General features: G+C 43.3%; 1 protein-coding gene across 1 annotated transcript in view; it reads right to left on the reverse strand.

The window, feature by feature from the left end:
* LOC137434176 (semaphorin-6D) overlaps positions 1–20178 on the reverse strand; it is a 512865-nt gene that overhangs the window by 485997 nt on the left and 6690 nt on the right. The window lies entirely within an intron of this gene.

The following is a 20178-nucleotide window of genomic DNA, read 5'->3' on the forward strand; positions in this document are numbered from 1 at the left end:
CCCACATCGTGATCTCATGTCCCACGTTTGGATGTGACTCTGGAGCTCAAAACGAGGCCACGCTTCTCCTCTTCTGTGATTGTGTGTCAGTGTGTGTGTGTGTGTGTGTGTGTGTGTGTGTGTGTGTGTGTGTGTGTGTGTGTGTGTGTGTGTGTGTGTGTGTGTGTGTGTGTGTGATTGTGTGAGTGTGTGTGGCTATGATTGTTTATTGAGTTTAATATCCCCTAAATGCATGAAGTCGACAGCAGTACGATTGTTAAAATCAGCTTACGATACCCGCTGGTTACACAGCTGCAACTTGAAACCATGCAGGGAGATGTAACCTGGTTCAAATTTGTCAAACCCAACAACATTATCCCTGTCGCCATTCTACTAATCGGTGCTAATTGATTGACTGGGAGCCAGGAGAGCAAGAAAGGTCAAAAAGGCAGACGGACAGGGAGTCGGAGGATGGAAGGCGTTCAAGATGTGTAAAGATAGCGGGACTCAGCGAGTGGAACAAGATTGGCAAGAATGGAGTAGACGTGTGTGTGTATGTGTGCTTGTTTATCAGAGAGTACACTAGTACTCTCTATGTCGGGATGGCGCGGAAAAAAATGTCGCTCCCATCTGGGACATACAAAACTAAAGTTGGATTATCTTCTTTAAAAACTCGTTTAGGCTACATATGAGAGCCTACCTGGTCTGTTCAGCTGATTGTCCAGGTTGGGATCACTTTTCAGTTCTCCAGACCAAGGCAAAAGCAAAATATAGCAAAATAACGAGATCGGTCAAACCCGGGATTTCATCTTCTTGTTCAAAATAAAAATAATAACAATAATAAATAAATAAAAATAATAATAATCATAATAATAATAATCTTCAGACGGCATATTTCCGAGCTGCCTCTATCAATGGTAATGATTCTTCTACCATTCGATGGAGCTTTACTTCCTGCAACATCCTTTGGTATTATATTTCTCGTAGCTTGAAAGGATTCCTCGAAATGTACGGAAAACGACGTTCTTATGTAAAATAATTGGGACTGGGGTAGGCGTGGCTATGACTGTCAATCAGCTTGATGGGGGCGGAGCGGCTAGACACATTTGCCTCCGTGTCGGCGTTATGCGTGATAATGTTAACTTATGTGGGATCAAATAATATCAGCAGAAATATCATGTCTCGGGAAATGCCTTGTTTTTCATTGTTACATTTATAATTTTAAAAAATAATAGCGAGGTACCAGTGCTACACACCGCACACGGGACACGTGATCACCATCCCTCCAGTCACGGATCGAGGCAAAAGCAAACCACGTGATCAACAAGCATTCTGAGTACTGCGCTGCAATACATGTCCCCTACCGACAGTCTGTCATCTGGAAAACTGTTGGGGAAATTACCAAGGGTTATTTACCCACAGGTTCTGAATCGTTCCCAATCGCTAATTACCTCAGGACGGGCTCACCTGTGATTTGCACTCGGGACTTCGATTTATACACCTTGCAGACAGGTCAGCAGAACACGAGAAAATAAGTTGTTGATAAAGAACCTTTCGAGTCGCTAAATATCAGTAATTTATTATATTTTCCGGTTCACGATCAATGATCGATGCGTATATATATGTTGCTCGGCTTGGCTCCGCCCCTCCCGAAAGCGCGCGCTGTGTCGCGCTTTTAACGTTCGCGAGACGAGGCTGAGGGCGCGCGGTGCGGCTTCAGGAGAACTCTGGAATAAACAAGATATCCATTTTTAAAATATTTTCGTTTAATTAACGATATCTGCCAAACCACGTGACCTATCGCAAATTCCAAAAGGACATTTTAGTAGACCGACATGCTGAACAGATCTGTGAAGTTTCCCCTCGATTGGATCAAAAATGAGGGAGGAGCTCAGTTTTAAAGGTTCATGCTTAAAAACGTCATAACTCTGAAACCATGTGACGCATGACGTCATGCCCGCTGACGTTTTTGTTCGTCATGGGTATGCCATTCGGCTTGCAAAGTTTGGCCTCGATCTGTTCAGCCATTGCAGAGAAAAAGGGGTTTTCGTGTTTTCACGAAAAACAATATGGCGGCCGAACCACGTGACCTGTGACGTCATAATTACCATTAAAATATTCTACAGACCGAGTCCCCCCTACGGTGACAATTTGATCTCGATCGGTCCTATTATTGCAGAGAAAATCTTTTTTAAAGGAAATTAAAACTTAAAATGGCACTGAGTTAAGGATCATCAGAATTATCAAAATTCCCCAAGTTCAAAGTGCCATAACTTTGTTAAAAATGATCGAAACGTCGTGAAATTCGAACTTGATCTGTAACTTATCATGAGGAAACCATGTGCCAAGTTTGAAATCATTAGCCTTAAGCGTTTAGAAAAAAAGTCCGGAAAACTGTTCTTTGCGTGATGGACTGACAGACTGACAGACTGACAGACGGAGGGACGGCGTGCAAACCTATAGTCCCCTCCGGTGTGCACCGGTCGGGGACTAATAACCATCTCAAGTCACGGTTTATCGGCGGCAGATTCGCTACGGCAGATTATCACTGATGCCATCGAAAATAACATCTGCTATAAATGGAGGGGTGTGTGTGTGTGTGTGTGTGTGTGTGTGTGTGTGTGTGTGTGTGTGTGTGTGTGTGTGTGTGTGTGTGTGTGTGTGTGTGTGTGTGTGTGTCATACTTTTTGACGTCTATTAATTAATTAAGTACTATTCAAGTGTACCTTTTAGCCCTTTAGACTGCTGAGACCTTGGAAAACCCTTTAACACTTGAGACCCAAAAGACCCTCAAGGACCCAAAACACCCAGATGACCCAAAAGACCCAAATGACCCAAAAGTCCCCAAGGACCCAAATCACCCAAAAGTCCCCGAGGACCCAAAAGACACAAAAGTGCCCAAGGACCCTAAAGTCCCCAAGGACCGAAAAAAGTCCTTGATGACCCAAAAGACCCAGATCACCCAAAAGTCCATGAGGACCAAAAAGTCCCCAAGGACCCAAAAAGTCCTTGATGACCCAAAAGTCCTTAAGGATCCAATCACCCAAATGTCCCCAAATACCCAAAAGTCCTTGATTTCCTTATGTCTATGCCCTATTACCTATGGCTACTGGGATTGGGGATTTGGGAAAGGAACGTGGAAGCAGGGGATGGGGAGAGGGGGGAGGGAGAAGAGGGAAAATTGTTATTTTTAAAAAAAAAGAAAATTATGCCAGACACCCTCAGTACACCACTGGTGAGCACGTCTATAAACTTTGTACTATAACATTTGTAAATCAGTACTAGAACATCATCTACTCAAATATTATAATAATTATTCAGAAGGTGTATTTCTCAGCTGGGCCTCTTTCAATGGCAATGACTGGAGTTTTACTTGGTGCAGAATCCTTTGTTATAATTTGTTTCTCCAGTTTATTTCAACGGTTAAATATTTACAGATACTCTCTGAGAGCGTGTTCCTGTCATACTCAACCGAGGCCATCGTAGTTTGGCATGGCCACGCCCATCCCCACGCCTACTCGATCAACCCTGAACCTTGCTATGGGCATGCGCAGATAAGAAAGCGTGTCACGTGTGCAGTGTGCTTGACTAACGTCTTTCTGATGATAGTGATTGCGTTTTTGTCTGGCGAGAATCTACCCAAGTATTTCCGAGGTCTTCTGATTTCTCAGAACCAGGATTTGGATACTACAGATAAATACTTATATCTTGCTTGATAAAGTTCTTCATTGAAGTTAATTTTACAAAACTATTATCAGAGAGTGCGCACTGTCACTGTCAACTCTACGTACTAACGTAGGGATGACGTGGATAAAACCCCACCCACTGATACAAAACAAAAGTTGGAGTATCTCTTCGTACTCTCATAGTAGTTTATCGAGGACACTTGCAGCTCGAGTGTATAATAAGTTTTATTGACACCAAGTAAACAAAACAGTAAAACCCACGAGTGTCTTTCACGTCCGGCCGGCCGTGTATAAATAAATTCCTTCGAGAGGCTCCGCCCCTCCCCTCTGTCCCCACCCTATTGGTTAGCGGGAAACCATATCAGTTATTTTGGGCATTTCTAAGTGCAGGTCATTGTGTGGCATGAGGCTGGATGAAGACATTACTCTTTGAGAAACGAGCAATAAGACAGAGCTGCAAGATACAGTCAGGGTTACGTAAGACAATATAGGAACATGTGCAGTGTTTGACTTTGCTGACTAAGATATCTTGGCACTTTTGCTCCAAGATTGGGTATCCTCTGAGTAGCACATACCATTGTGTTATTCCGCATTGTAAAAAAATACAGAAACAAGTGAATAAAAATTTTATGCTAAATTAAATAGGCAATGTAGTGATGACAAACAACACTGCATTCAACATTCAACCCACAGCATTTAACCCCTGACTATCTCTTCTCCTTCTCCCTCCTTTTGCTTTAAATATTTCCCTATTGATTCTTGTCTTTTTGCAATTGTTGTTTTCATGTATTGTTATGCATTATGTTTTCCACTCTGTCAAAGCGCCTTTGGGCTTCTTGAAAAGCGCTATACAAAATAAATGAATTATTATTATTATTACAGTCTTAAAAAGGTCCTAAACAAGATAGGGATGATGTTGGTTTAGAGCAGTGGTTCTCAAACTTTCTTGGACTACCGCCCCCTTCTGCCCTCTCGGACCGGCCCAATGCCCCCCTTGTCCTATCGTTCGTGGTCGGACACCCAGAATTTATGTAGATAGGAAGCAAAAATAACAGAAGCCAAATATTTTCTGAATAATATTTTACTTTATTTTACTTTACTTTTTATTTTATTTTGCACGACCTACAATGTTTCAGCAGAACAGGTCCAGGTGAGGCAAACTGGGAATCTGTTATCACAGGCCCAAATACCGTTAGTGTGAAGGGTAGGCCTGGTGACTCGCTGCAAGATTACGAACGTCTGGCTCCATCTCAGTGAGGTAGAGTCGCAGATCGCCCCTCTTGGTAATGTCAAGGCGGTTTCGATACTTGGTCAGCAGCACCATCACGGCGCTGAACCCTCTTTCAACGAGGTATGATGTGGGGAACGCCTTCAGCAGCGGTTCTGCCTCTGTCCACATTGCGGGGTATTCGCCTCGCTCCAGAATCCAGAATTTGCCGTATTCATGCTGCGAGAATCTTGCCTTCGCCTCATCGTCATTGTGGAGGTTGATAATTTCGTCCTGTAATTCGCGCTTCACATCTTGAATGTCACATTTGAATGGGTTGATCACCCATGCTGGCACCGACAGTTCTAGCATGTCTCTGAAACGCTGCTCCATATCTCCACGAATCTTCTCAAGGTGATTGCAATAAACGAGCAGCTGTTCATCAGAAACAGCAGTTTCCTTTGCCAACCGGGGAAAGTGGTACATGCTCAGTCGAGATGGTTTCATTGCTTCATTGGACAGCGTGATACCACACAACAAACACATCGGTAACTGTTTGTTCGTCAGAGATGGAATGAATCCATACTTGATGTATTCAACGGAATAGTGACGACACTTTTTCTTTGAGGCCGACATCTTGAAGCCGACCGGACGTGAAGCTTTTTTGAATAACGAAATCGACAGGCCAAAATGTCGAAAGACTAACACCAGCGCTAACACTGACTGTTCCTACCTTGCCCAATGTCTGTGCAGGCAAGGCCAGGCTGTAAAGTTGAACCAGGCATGTTGAATAGTCCAGCACGAATAGAGTGTATTATATCCCGCAGAAAAAGATTCTTGCAAGCCGATTCATTGAAATGGCACCACGTGACAAAAATTAGTGTCGTACTATTGGCCGCATTGGCGGCCAATAGTATTTCGCTGGTGTCATACACCATCATGTTTGTTGCGTGAGCATGTATGGACAAGAAAGTACCTACACGACATCAGCGAATATGTGATCATAAAAACCATGCGAAGGGGGAAAGAATGTGGTCGTTGATTGGATGGCCAATTTGCCGAATGGCGCCGGGTATCCTGTTCAGACTGCAGGAAGCCCAATAGCGCTCCAAATCGCCGCTGCTCCTCTAAATCGCCAGTGCCCCCCAAATCATTGCCAGCACCCCCCTACCGCCCGTGGACTCTGGAGCACCCCCCTGAAAGTTCCCAGCACCCACTGGGGGGCAGTAGGGACCACTTTGAGAACCTATAGTTTAGACTTAGAGAGTAGCTAACAGTATTGCCATCACATAACAATCCCTACATCACTGCCTCCAGGCTATTGTCTAGGCTCTAGGGCTAGGCCTAGCTAGAAGTATTAGAAGCTCCTATATTTCATTTCTGCATAAAGTATAAGAAGCTCCTATATAATTTCAGGGACTTCTTGCAGCTTCAGTTGTCTTTCCTACTTTTCTTTTTTTATCAACTTAGAGTAACCAATCACAAATGGAGATAATTATAGAATGCTGCTATTAGAGATGTCCATGCAGATTGTAAGAAGTTGATGATCATGTACTGATATTATAACATTGTACTCGAACTGCTAATTTGTACAGTCTCAGTATGTGGCTACAGTACAAGAGTAATCAAGTACTGTTGTAACCAGTGAAGTGTTTGAAGAAGCTTGAAGCAAAAACTGATTAAGTGCAAATGAGGCGGTGATGTAGGGATTGTTGTGTGATGGCAATACTGTTAGCTACTCTCTAAACCAACATCATCCCTATCTTGTTTAGGACCTTTTTTAGACTGTAGTTTGTCATCCCTACATTGCCTTTTTAATTTAGCATAATTTTTTTTTATTCACTTGTATGTATATGACTTTGCTTCTTCTTTGTGCATGTGTGTAGCATTTGCTTCTTCTTTGCTTCTTCTTTGTGCACTTTGCTTCTTCTTTGTGCAAAAACTGATTAAGTGCAAATGAGGCAGTGATGTAGGGATTGTTGTGTGATGGCAATACTGTTAGCTACTCTCTAAACCAACATCATCCCTATCTTGTTTAGGACCTTTTTTAGACTGTAGTTTGTCATCCCTACATTGCCTTTTTAATTTAGCATAATTTTTTTTTATTCACTTGTATGTATATGACTTTGCTTCTTCTTTGTGCATGTGTGTAGCATTTGCTTCTTCTTTGCTTCTTCTTTGTGCACTTTGCTTCTTCTTTGTGCAAAAACTGATTAGGTGCAAATGAGGCAGTGATGTAGGGATTGTTGTGTGATGGCAATAGTGTTAGCTACTCTCTAAACCAACATCATCCCTATCTTGTTTAGGACCTTTTTTAGACTGTAGTTTGTCATCCCTACATTGCCTTTTTAATTTAGCATAATTTTTTTTTATTCACTTGTATGTATATGACTTTGCTTCTTCTTTGTGCATGTGTGTAGCAGAAAGTTGGGGGCATTTCTCTTAGCGAGAGTCAAAATATGACCACAGGGACCAAATTGAGATTTTTATATGGATAGAAAGAGTAACTTCTCGAGATTATTATGCACCAAAACATTTTTCCAAGAAACAACAGAAAAGTTGTTAAATTCGACAAAGAATCTAAAATGTCGTTCTCAAAATGTGCTCAAAGAGACACGAAGATCACGAAATTTCGATGTTTTACTCCGAGCCATACATCGTAATTCGAAGGAGATCCCTGACATACATGTTTGGTATGAATGAAAAGCTCTACGTGTGCACATTCTTTGTGCGTGTGAACTGTATTGTGAACTTTGAACCTAATTCTCTCCATTGTTTAAACGAATATATAATTGTTATTAAAATACCATAACTTGGTTAATTTTCATCCAATTAACCTAATGTACGAGTATATATCAAATGAAAGAGAAAAGCATGGGGGATCAGATGATATCAAAATCGCAATTTTTGATTTTTGCCCCAAAGTGTCTGCTTTTGCCAGAGCCAGTCACATATATATATATATATATATATATATATACAGTATGTGTGTGTGTGTGTGTGTGTGTGTGTGTGTGTGTGTGTGTGTGTGTGTGTGTGCATGTGTGAGTGTATATATGTGTGTATGTGTGTGCATGTGTCTGTGTGTATGTGTACGTGTGTTTATGTATGTGTGTGTATGTATGTGTGTGTGTGCATGTGTCTGTGTGTGTATGTGTATGTGCATATGTGTGTGTGTGTGTGTGCATGTGTGAATGTGTGTGCGTGTGTGTGTGTGTGTGTGTGTGCATGTGCGAGTGTATATATGTGTGTATGTGTGTGCATGTGTCTGTGTGTATATGTACGTGTGTTTATGTATGTGTGTGTATGTATGTGTGTGTGAATGTGTCTGTGTGTGTATGTGTATGTGCATATGTGTGTGTGTGTGTGAATGTGTGTGTGTGTGTGTGTGTTTGTGTGTGTGTGAATGTGTGTGTGTGTGTGTGAATATGTGTGTGTGTGTGTGTGTGTGTGTACGTGTGTGTGTGTGTGTGTGTGTGTGTGTGTGTGTACGTGTGTTTATGTGTGTGTGTGTGTGTGTGTGTGTGTGTGTGTGTGTGTGTGTGTGCGCGCGTGTGTGTGTGTGTGTGTGTGTGTGTGTGTGTGTGTGTGTGTGTGTGTGTGTGTGTGTGTGTTTGTCTATGACTCACTGATTGAGAAATGTAAGATTCCGACTTGGAATTCAGAATTTGTATCTCCGTTTGGGCTTGATGACCTCATTTTCATATTAATTTCTTGTTTCCCTTTGCAATTCCACGATCTATTTCCCTGGTGGTGTCGAAACTCCAAATAAGCAAAGTACATGTATTACTTTGCTCAGCTTGGGAGAAAGGTAAACCACATTAACCTGTTTGTTATCCTATGCGAGTCTATTCCACCTTGCTGCGCGATTGATTCAGGCCAATTTAAACAGGTTAACCTTGGCTTTTAGTGCTCTGTTATCTCACAATACCCCGGGGTGACGCTAAATAATGTGCCTTTTATTCATTGCTACTTTCCAACGTCTCCGTATCTTTCCAACATCACTTGTTGGCTTGAGCTTTTATAATTGCAGGCATATTGTAGCACATTTCCATCGAGAGTGGATGCTTGTGACGACTGCGATGAAGCAAAAGTCCTATCTCTCATCAAGAATCCAGCTGGCATTCAGAGATTCCCAATATCCAGATCCCAAGTCCGCTTTATCCCATAATCCACAAATACACATACCGTGATGGGAAGAAGATATGGACAAAAATGTAGGGCGAGAAAAGACAAACACATCGAGGTACAATACTGTACAAGATAAAATAGTGCACAAATCTACAGCATCAATATTTCACGAGTAACGCAAAAGCCACGGGAATGCCTGTCGAGGCCTGCAAGCCGAGTCTGAATGCGAATTTATCTTTCTCTTGCATCAAAAAGAATTCATGGATTTAACAATACATTCATTATGTCAGGTGGCTGTGAACTAGCTTTGCTGTCTGACCTATGACCCAGCACTCGTAGAACCCGCGAACCCGCACCTGGATGGAACCTGCCCCTTGGTTGCGGAGCACAAAAGGTCCGTCAGACGCAATGTCCATGAGGTCGCTTAGTTGGCATTGCGCTTTGCCATGGACTTGTCCGCTCCGAGTAAGATCCCCAAAGGGTCACTCAACCGATGAGGCAAGTTCACCAAAGGTTCTGCTTCAACTTAGTTACCGGGATATAATTAGCACTACAAACAGTAGGTAGGAGAGCTGGTGGTGTGGATATGACAGAACCATGATGGGTCAAATGGCCTTTACCACTGCCTTAAATGCATGTGTGTGATGGCTTGCAGATTGCGAGGGTAATCAGCACGAATCTCAACCCGAACAAGAAAATCAGTATTTGATCAATGGAAGGGATATTCTTTTTAATTTTATACAAGGTCTAAGGCTTGTAATGGACCTGCCCCCCCCCCCCCCCCCCCCCCCACACACACAGGCGAGACGAAAAACACTTAACACAGCCACCGAGTTTGGCGGAAGTGTCGTCACTGCTGTCACTTCCTGGGATAGTATGGGTGCCAGCGACGTCATAACGTCATAACCGCTTTTCTCACTGCCCTCAGTGGGGAATTTCCTCAGGGGGAATTTCCTCCTCCCCATAAATGCCAACCGATGGGGATTGTCCATGCCCTATCCTTCAATTCCTGAACACCAAGCAAGGAAGCAGCACGTACCACTTTTAGAGTTTTGGTGCGACTCGGCCAGGGTTTGAACCGTCGATCTCCCGGACTTGGAGCAGACGCTCCAACCGTTACACCCCCAAGTCTGGGTAACCCCAGAGTGCGCTTACATTACACCACTGAGTCAGGGTAACCCCAGAGTGTGCTTACATTACACCACTGAGTCAGGGTAACCCCAGAGTACGCTTACATTACACCACTGAGTCAGGGTAACCCCAGAGTACGCTTACATTACACCACTGAGTCAGGGTAACCCCAGAGTGCGCTTACATTACACCACTGAGTCAGGGTAACCCCAGAGTACGCTTACATTACACCACTGAGTCAGGGTAACCCCAGAGTGCGCTTACATTACACCACTGAGTCAGGGTAACCCCAGAGTGCGCTTACATTACACCACTGAGTCAGGGTAACCACGTAGTACGCTTACATTACACCACTGAGTCAGGGTAACCCCAGAGTGCGCTTACATTACACCACTGAGTCAGGGTAACCACAGAGTGCGCTTACATTACACCACTGAGTCAGGGTAACCACAGAGTGCGCTTACATTACACCACTGAGTCAGGTGTAACCACGTAGTACGCTTACATTACACCACCGAGTTTGCTGGAGACATTAAGGGAATTTCAACTTCAAATTAAAGTGTAAGCACATGAGACAGTCAGGTCCACACCCCTCCACCATTGTTAGCCTTGATTGAGCTTAGTCGGATTTGATCCAGTTGACGAACATCGGACTAGGCATCTTCGAAGAGGAGCATATTTCCATTGAGCCAACCTGCCACCTGGCACTTCCATCTAGTATCAGGGCAACAACTAGAAATGGAATAGAAAGCAAAGGAAATGTTTAAAGGATGTATATTTACTTTGAAAATCGAGTTTGAATATGATTATAATTTGCATGGGCACACCGAGAGGCAGAATTCGGCAAGGGACACACGAGTCGGACACCTGACGATCACACGCGACATTGCTGACAAACTGCCAGGCAAGGAAAACAAATCCAGGATGCTTTTTATATGCAAATGAATCTTGTACACAATGCGTGTGATATTTTTTTCTGTGCAATGAGAAGGCAATTTAGTTTTCAATCATAAACTAAATACAGCTTTGTATTACCAAATTAATCAGATACATGGCCATGGGGTGTTGGCTTGGGTGGCTCTGCTTGGGAGCAACAACAACATGTTCAGGATCCTTTTTAGATGCAAATTGGTTCCTCCTCCCTCATGCCACCCCTAAAATGAGCAATGAAATGATATGCTGTGAATGGTGTTGTGAAAACGAGTGGGCAAGGTGACAATCGGGCAAACAGGCCAGTGGAAAATAAATAAATAAATAAATAAGAGATCTATCCAATTGGAGGAGACAAAAGCCATGGAGAGACTTTAGGGAGTCAGGGACTTCCTGTGGGAAGAAGGATTCGGTTAAACAGATGATGTCCGGTTTAAAAAAAACAAAACAGGTGGGTCACGGTCCAGGGGCAACGTTACATGAAAAAAAACGGATGCATGTGACTTTTGTGACTTCTGCATTTAAAGCCTCATTGCAGTAATGCTTAATGTACCTGAAAAGTACAAGAAGGTGAGCGTGTATAAAGCAGAGTTGAATCTCAACTCAACATTAAAAATAAACAATAGCAGCATCAAAATGAGTCCGAGTGGCTATCAGACCAGGATTGTAACCTAATAACTGCCCCGGCATCACCGACACACTGCATATGGCATGGCACATGATGATGAACGTCGAAAAGGTGCACCTGAGTCGGAGCACTAAAAGGCATGGTGTACATTCCGATCGAATACCATATTTCAATTTTTGGTTTACAGTTTTTTTCGATTGCATAAACACTAAAATCAAAATTATTACACAATTATCAAAACCTTACACTCAAGGAGCAAAACATCGGCCCAGATTTGCACCACTATAAGCACAATGTCAGCCTCACACTTTTTGCAAAACAATACACACAGTGATTTGCAAAACACTAAACACACTTGTATACATTAGACACAGAAGTATATCATGATGTCACTTCCTTGCAATTCCAAAGCACTGACTGTCAAATTACCACACCTATGAGCCAATTGGTTAAACACAGCCAGCAGGTGCGCAAACACACGATTGCTTAATTGTAGACACACCAATCAGGTTTAAGCACTATAAAAATGCAGCAGGTGAGTTCACCTGTCTTCAACCAAAATGGAAGGAGTCAGAAGAAGAAGAGTGAGGGTGACAGGGGGAATCCACGGAGGAGGAGAAGGAGGTAGAGGAAGAGGAAGACCTGAAGCAGGAGGAGAACGTGCTCAGAGAAGAAGAGGACCAAATTTATCAAATGAAATTCGCGCAACACTAGTTGACCATGTCGTGAACCACGGATTGGCGCTGAGGGAGGCTGGACTAAGAGTTCAGCCAAATCTTAGCAGATATACAGTGGCATCTGTCATTAGGACATTTCGACAAGAAAACAGGTAAACTAAAATCTGTCGACAGTTTACAGTAATCAGCTGCTTATTGCATGCACCATATCAGCACTTTTGATACCCCTTCCTGTGACATTTACAGTAGGTTACATGTATTTTTTTCTACATAGGATTGAGGGTCGAGAACGACAAGGAGGAAGGGGGCCCATGTTCACGCAAGAACAAGAGAGAGAGATCATAAACATGGTTTTGGCCAATAATGCTATCAGGCTCAGAGAAATTCAAGCCAACATTATCGGTGACCATGCCATTTTCAATAATGTCCATCAGGTCTCTCGGTCAACACTGGCACGCATCCTGAAAGGACATCAGGTTCAAATGAAACAAGTTTATCGAGTGCCTTTTGAGCGGAATTCAGAGAGGGTCAAACAGCTGCGGCATGAGTACGTGGAGGTACGTATTGTTCACTTTAGCACTGTGATGTTGCATACTGCACACGTAACCTTTTTACATGTAAATTTACTGTATACTAGATCTATGCTGAACTACACAATCTTGTCTTTCACTGTATTTCAGAGAGTTTTACAGATGGATGCTGAGGAATCCCGCATGACTTCACATACATAGATGAGGCAGGGTTCAACCTCACAAAAGCAAGAAGGAGAGGCACAAATATCATTGGCCACAGGGCTATAATCAATGTCCCAGGGCAACGTAGGGGTACCATCACCCTTTGCGCTGCCATTACACCGACTGGGGTCCTCCTCTGTCATGCCAATATGGGCCCTTACAACACACCTCACATTCTCACATTTTTGGACCGATTGCACAGCATCGTCACAGCAGTAAACCAAATGCACCAGATGCAATACATTGTCGTCTGGGACAATGTGTCATTGCACCGCTCTGCTCTGGTCCAGAACTGGTTTCAACACCATCCACAGTTTACAGTACTATACCTTCCACCATACTCTCCGTTTCTAAACCCAATCGAAGAGTTTTTCTCGGCATGGCGGTGGAGGGTTTACGATCTCCGGCCCCAGGCTCAGGTACCCCTCATTCAGGCCATGGAGGAGGCCTGTGACCAAATGGACGCCGCAGCTGTGCAAGGACGGATTCGACATTCGAGACGGTTCTTCCCACGTTGTCTTGCCAATCAGGATATCGCCTGTGATGTTGATGAAATTCTCTGGCCAGATCCAGCTAGGCGAAGAGATAATGTCTAGTATTTTCTGTACTGTACTTTCAGTTTTTTTCAGATTTATTTTTCTTTTTACTGTAATTGTAACCTGTACTGGATACAGTATTTTATGTTTGTCTGATATTTGCTGAGCTTACAGTGTTATGCACACTACTGTAGTAGCATGAAAACTGGGACATGTTTTGTTGTGATTCTCCAAGTTGACATGTTGACTGATTTGGGTATATGGAGAGAAATAAATTATATTTTCATCAGTCCGCAGCATTGGTCTTGTGTGGTGTTTGGTGAATTTATTGTATATTTGCACTTTCTCTGTGTACTTCACTTACAGTACTCTAATCGCTGAGAAGTAGAATTGCTAAAAGTGTTTTAGGTTCGCAACAGCAGTGTGTAACTGGTTCAAACAGAATTAAGTCATATGAAACGTGTGTGTTTCATATGGTAACAAAATATGGTTTTTATAAATTAGTGTATAGTTTTTACAAGAGTGTTTCATTTTGCAAAGTAGTGTAGCAGCATAGCAAACCTGTTGTGCATTTTGTGATACAAGCACCAAATTTGGCACAAATGTACATTAATATGTTGCGAACATTTTCAGATATTGGGCCACTTGAAATTCCGTAATTATTTTTTTCAAATTTTTTCAAATTTCGTAATTTCAAATTTTTCGGGTGACACCGTCACAATTTCGGTCTTCGAGGCCGGCCGATATAGTGGGGCGGCTTAGCCCAAATATTCAAAAGAATTGTGCATTTTGTGATACAAGCACCAAATTTGGCACAAATGTACATTAATATGTTGCGAACATTGTGTGGTCAGCAATGAAGACGAGAGTCTGAATTACATGTATGCAAAAGACCTTGTGAACCAGTGAAGCAAATACACGGGTAAGCATGAATTAAATCTAGGGCATGATATAATTTCCATGATGTTTACCTCTACACTCAATGGTGGAAGGAGGTAATGTTTTGATCCCAGCTTGTCTGTATTTCTGTTTGTCTGTTAGTCCACAAAATTCCAGACAAAGCTTGTAGTAGTGGTAGTTGTAGTGGTAGTGGTGATAACAGAAATTGTTATATAGAACTGAACTTATATTATTATTATATGCAGAAAATAACTTCATTTCTATATGCCCTGCAGTGGACAGGTTAATTGGTTTATGCACTGAAGGGGTCACCCTGGTGTGCACTGCTGTGTTCTGCCTCACTGAGTTGTTCAGGTATGATGTACTCAGCACAAGCTTCCGGTCGGCCCGGAGGTGGGGGTGCGGGGCCTGTCACGGAACGTCAAAACAAACGGCCTGCCGGGGCCGCCCAAAAGTCGGGCGTGAGGGGCGCGTCCACTAATGGAACGCCTCTCGCTTCCCAGATCGAGGGCCACGTGGTCAGGAGAACCTCGTCCCTTCCGGTCACACTTTGCCTATCGGCCGGCCTCGAAGACCGAAATTGTGACGGTGTCACCCGAAAAATTTGAAATTACGAAATTTGAAAAAATTTGAAAAAAAAAATTACGGAATTTCAAGTGGCCCAATATCTGAAAATGTTCGCAACATATTAATGTACATTTGTGCCAAATTTGGTGCTTGTTTCACAAAATGCACAATTCTTTTGAATATTTGGGCTAAGCCGCCCCACTAAAGGATCTGAGGTGTTCTGCTACTTGTGTGTGTGGTTGTGTGAATTGTGTGTCGTGTTTTGACAAAATGGGCCCTGTTTTCAAAATCGTGTTTAAGCAATCGAAAAAAACTGTAAAGTGAAGCAAAATGCAAATTTCTAAAACCAACAGTTAATATATCTAATCGTTAGTTACATTTTTTTCACTTTCACTGTACATCCCGATTGGAAAAGAATGCATCCATTAAGCAACAAATACAATTTCTGCTGATATATTTTCTGCGGAGAAAGCCGCGTTGTCCGTGATTGGCTGAAAAATACATGACACACAATCAGGAAAGCTGGATCTCCATCGTTAATGTGAAGTAAGCTGAGCTTCCAAGTCAATACATTTAATGCTCCATTTGATGGAATGGATATATGTCCCGAACTGTCCCGAACTGTGTGGACCTCAAACATCTGAAGTTTTCACTCCAACCTGACAGATCTCTCAATCCAAGTCGCTGCTGATAAACTGGACATCATCTGTTTAACAGAATCCATCCTCCCACAGGACGACCCTGACTCCCTGAAGTCTCTCCATGGCTATTGTCTCTTCCGATTTGATAGATTTGAACCCCAACCCCGGTAGCGGAATTGCACTTTACATCAATAACTCAATTTCTCACTGCCCTTGTAATAATCTTACACCTCCCAACCCCCAGAAGTACCACTGGTTGTGACTTCTGCTCCACTCCCACCTCTTGTTTGTTGGTGTGTTGTACCATCCTCTTCACAGTATTGATTCAATCTGCATCTCTCTCTCTCAGACAACATGGATCAACCCTTAACAACTCATCCAAACTCTCTCTTCCTCATATGTGGTGATTTCGATTGTCACCATGGAAATTGGCTGGGTGTTGGTACCTCTCTCACCATCCATGGTACTTCAGCAAAGGACTTCTGTGACTCCATGGGACTGACTCAATCTGTGAACTTTTCCACACAGATTTCTCCCAATGGCAAATCCTCCCTTCTGGGCTTGGTGATGACAAACTTCCCTGCAAATATCTCCTGTCCTTCCTCTGCTACAATTGGTTCATCTGATCCTATGCTGTGAAAGTCAACATCTCTGGCAATTCTCAAATATCTGCCTCAATGCCAGCGAGTCTGATAGTTCACTCAGGCAGATTGGCAAGGACGGCAAGCAACCATCTCCCTTCAGGACTGGTTTCCCATATCTACTGCCCCTGATGTTAACTCAACCTGGGAATTCTTCCATAGAAACCTGGTCTCTCTTATGCATAGGTCCACCCCATCTCCTCTTCAGTTATCCTACCCTTCTTCTCATCCATGATACCTGTGGTGAGACAGATGTTCTGAAACAACTTGCCTCCTCTTCCTGGAAGACAAACCGGAACGAAAGCAATCAAAGCTCATTTCACAAATCCACTCGCAGGAGAGGCAGAAAACAACATTTGTCCAACCTCAATATTGAACTTTACAAACTTATCTCCCTCCTCTAAAACGTGACCATCTGTCTCTGGGATAGTGGGGTATGTTCCTTTTCCATCCTTTTCCTAACTTCAAATGACACCACAGCCTCAATTCAGCATTTGGGTCCAAATCTTGTCCCAAACCCATCACTCCCTGTACCCACCTTACCCAGTAGCATCCAACTGCTCCTCAACTCTGTCTTTTGCACCTGAGAAGGTGGAGAAGTTTCTGGTAACCCTCGACTCTAATTCTGCTACTGGACCGGATGGCTTCAGGTGAAGTGTCCTAAAACCCTGCTCTGTTGCTGGTAACACATCCTCTTTCTGCTTTTTCATTCTAGAATTTGCCTGAGTTCATCTCACCCGGGAGTAAGGGGTCCTCCGCCTGGGGTTCAGAGGGGTCAGTTCATGGGGACTTGTTTTCGGTGTGGGAGAAGAGGACACATGCAGCGGTATTGTCAGGAACCACCTAGGTACCAACCTCCCAACAGGCTTCAAGCCCAGAGAGGAGAGGACCTCTGAAAGGACCACAGGATCCGGGGAGAGGGTCACCACCTAGGGCTGGTCCGGCCACTGTAGGCTGTTTGGGAAACTAAAACGAACCGAGCATACGGGGCCATGCTCGGCTGGCAAGTGTGTGGAGAAGCGCCCTTCTTTGGTGAAAATAGTGAATTGTGGAAAGATTGGCACGGGCAACTTGAGGGTTAGATGCAAAATTGAAGGGGAATTTTGTAAATCTGTGGTGGACACTGGGGCCAGCGCCACTTGAACGGATGACAGTAGATGGGGTTGGGCCCATGCCAGCCACCCACCAAAGGAATCGGTAATCATGGTGGCATTGGACTATTTCACAAAATGGCCAGAAGCCTATCCTTGCCCAACCAGGAAGCCCGACTGGTAGCTCAGGTTCTAGTGGAAGGATTCTTCTCCCGGTTTGGCATACCAAGGGAGTTGCACACTGACCAGGGCCGGAACTTTGAATCCAAGCTCCTGTGGTCGGTGTGTGAGCTCCTTCAAATTAATAAGACCCAGACGACCCTATATGTCCAAGGCTGGTTTTCATTTCACGGACGTGAATATATATATATATATATATATATATATATATATATATATATATATATATATATATACAGCACACCCCACTACTTGGACTAAGAGAAAAGAAAACTAATTATGGGATTTTGCACTTCAACGAGCAGTAAAAAATAAATAAAGTAAAAAGTAATTCACACTTTAAAGCAAAACTTCTTGCATTTTATATTCTCTATTCCCCATTTATGCTGTGGTTAATCCTGGAAGGGGCATTATCACTGTAAATGTAGAGCAAGTACTGTATTACAATATCATATTTTAAAACCTAAACGGCTCACACATCTCAATTCATCAATGTAAGGTCGAGATTTAATTCTGGCAAAAGATTATAAAGCTCTCTACAGTATTGGAATCTTCCACGATGAGTCTGAAGCACAAGGCCTATTGCCCTCACAATGCAGACAGGTCGGTGCCTCTTTTTTTATCACCGCTCCTCCGGTCTATCCCCATCTGTCTCTGTCTCTCTCTCTCTCTCTCTCTCTCTCTCTCTCTCTCTCTCTCTCTCTCTCTCTCTCTCTCTCTCTCTCTCTCTCTCTCTCTCTCTCTCTCTCTCTCTCTCTGTCCTCAAACACTCCCCTGCTCCCATAGGATGCACATGGTCTTCTTAGTAATGCCCCACCCCTTGTTTACACATACAAAGGTATATGCTCATGGAGGAGCTGAATGACAATGGGCAGCAGGTTTACAAACTACCAAAATATATGGGGAGGGTGGGGGGAATGTGATGGACTACACAAGGAGCAATAACATAAAAACTAGAACAGCACTAGGTAGGTTAGAATGCACACCTCCACCAGGCTGAACAGTTTACGTTTTGTATCACACTGATAGGCCAGATATGGATCCGGACCTGAACCAAATTCGACTCGGCTTGTTCATGTCATCTACCCAACTCATCCACCAAGTTTTGTCAAAGTTCGTCCACAACTTTTTCAAATATCATGATATACATCGTTTCGGCCACATCTCTCAATGGTGAAGAATCACTTTAAAAATTCTCGGATCCAAATACCAAAATCTAATAATTTCGTCCTTGTCACATACCCAACCTCTCCACCAAATTTCATGCGAATCGATCCACAACCTTTTGAGATATCCTGTTCACAGACAGACAGACAAGGTGGAACACATAACCTCCATCTACCTTTGGCGGCAGAGAATTACTTATTTTTTCACATAAAAAAATTAATAATTCTCTTATCCAAATCCAGATTCATATCTTCACCAAAACTGGAATTGATTCGTCCTCGTCACACACCCAACCTGCCCACCAAGTTTCATCTGAATCCGTCCATTACTTTTTGAGACATTGTTCTATATAATGTTTTTGGTCATATCTCTCAATGGTCAAGAATCACTTAAACAATTCCAGCATCCAGATCCGGATCCGGGGTTCACAAACATCTAATCATTTCGTCCATGTCACACAGGCAATGTCTCCACCAAATTTCGTCTGAATCCGTCCACAACTTTTTGAGACATCCTGTTCACAGACAGACACACAGACATACAGATAGACAAACAAAGGTGAAAACATAACCTCCATCCTTCTTTGGTGTCAGAGGCCTTGGCGACAAGCAACTTCATATAGCCTTGGAGAGGAAAATAATGTGAAAGAATCAGGTTGCGTAGAAGAAATCATGGGCATGCATGGGTTGAGGGAGTGATGGGCAGCAAATTTGAGAGCCTGAAGTGAGAGACTGAAATCAGGAGAATAAGTAGATGAATGAATGCAGGTGTGCAAGCAGCCTGGACTTTGGTAGGGTGAGCAGCTGAAGGTTTCGTATGCATGCAACCTGGGCGGCTTGAGGGGGAGCAGAATTAGGAGAGGGCAAGAGGAGCAAGGCCAGGTGTAAGCTTGTATAAAATAGAGAGGCCACAAACTTGCTGCTGGTTGGAGAGCGTCAATCCTTGGGAATCCATCTCCTGTTCTCTTGGTTAAAACCCCCAAATCCAGGCTTTCACACAGATGCACTCTTTTGTTCCTCTTTTCTCCTGTTTGTTAACTGTATTCCGGAGATGGTTCCATTGCACTCTTCCCTCCAGGGCTTTAAGCAAGCAGTGCAACCCCTCTCTCATGGTCATCCACTGTCCCTAATAACAATCTTTTCTACCTACATTAACCATATCAAACCCAACCATCTTACACGTTTCTGTTTACTCTCCTCCTGTCCTTTGTAACAGTTCGTTCTTTCCCTTGCTTATTGTGTCCAACTATGGCTTCACCGTCCCCGCCTTCGGTGCATTATCTTTTTACCCTCTGTCGGCTCTTTCCTCCATTAGCCGAGATTTAGTCTCGCTTCACAAAAAATTAAATGTCC

This window comes from Myxine glutinosa, chromosome 10 (genome assembly GCF_964187855.1).
Source record: "Myxine glutinosa chromosome 10, kmMyxGlut1.1, whole genome shotgun sequence".
NCBI lineage: Eukaryota > Metazoa > Chordata > Myxini > Myxiniformes > Myxinidae > Myxine > Myxine glutinosa.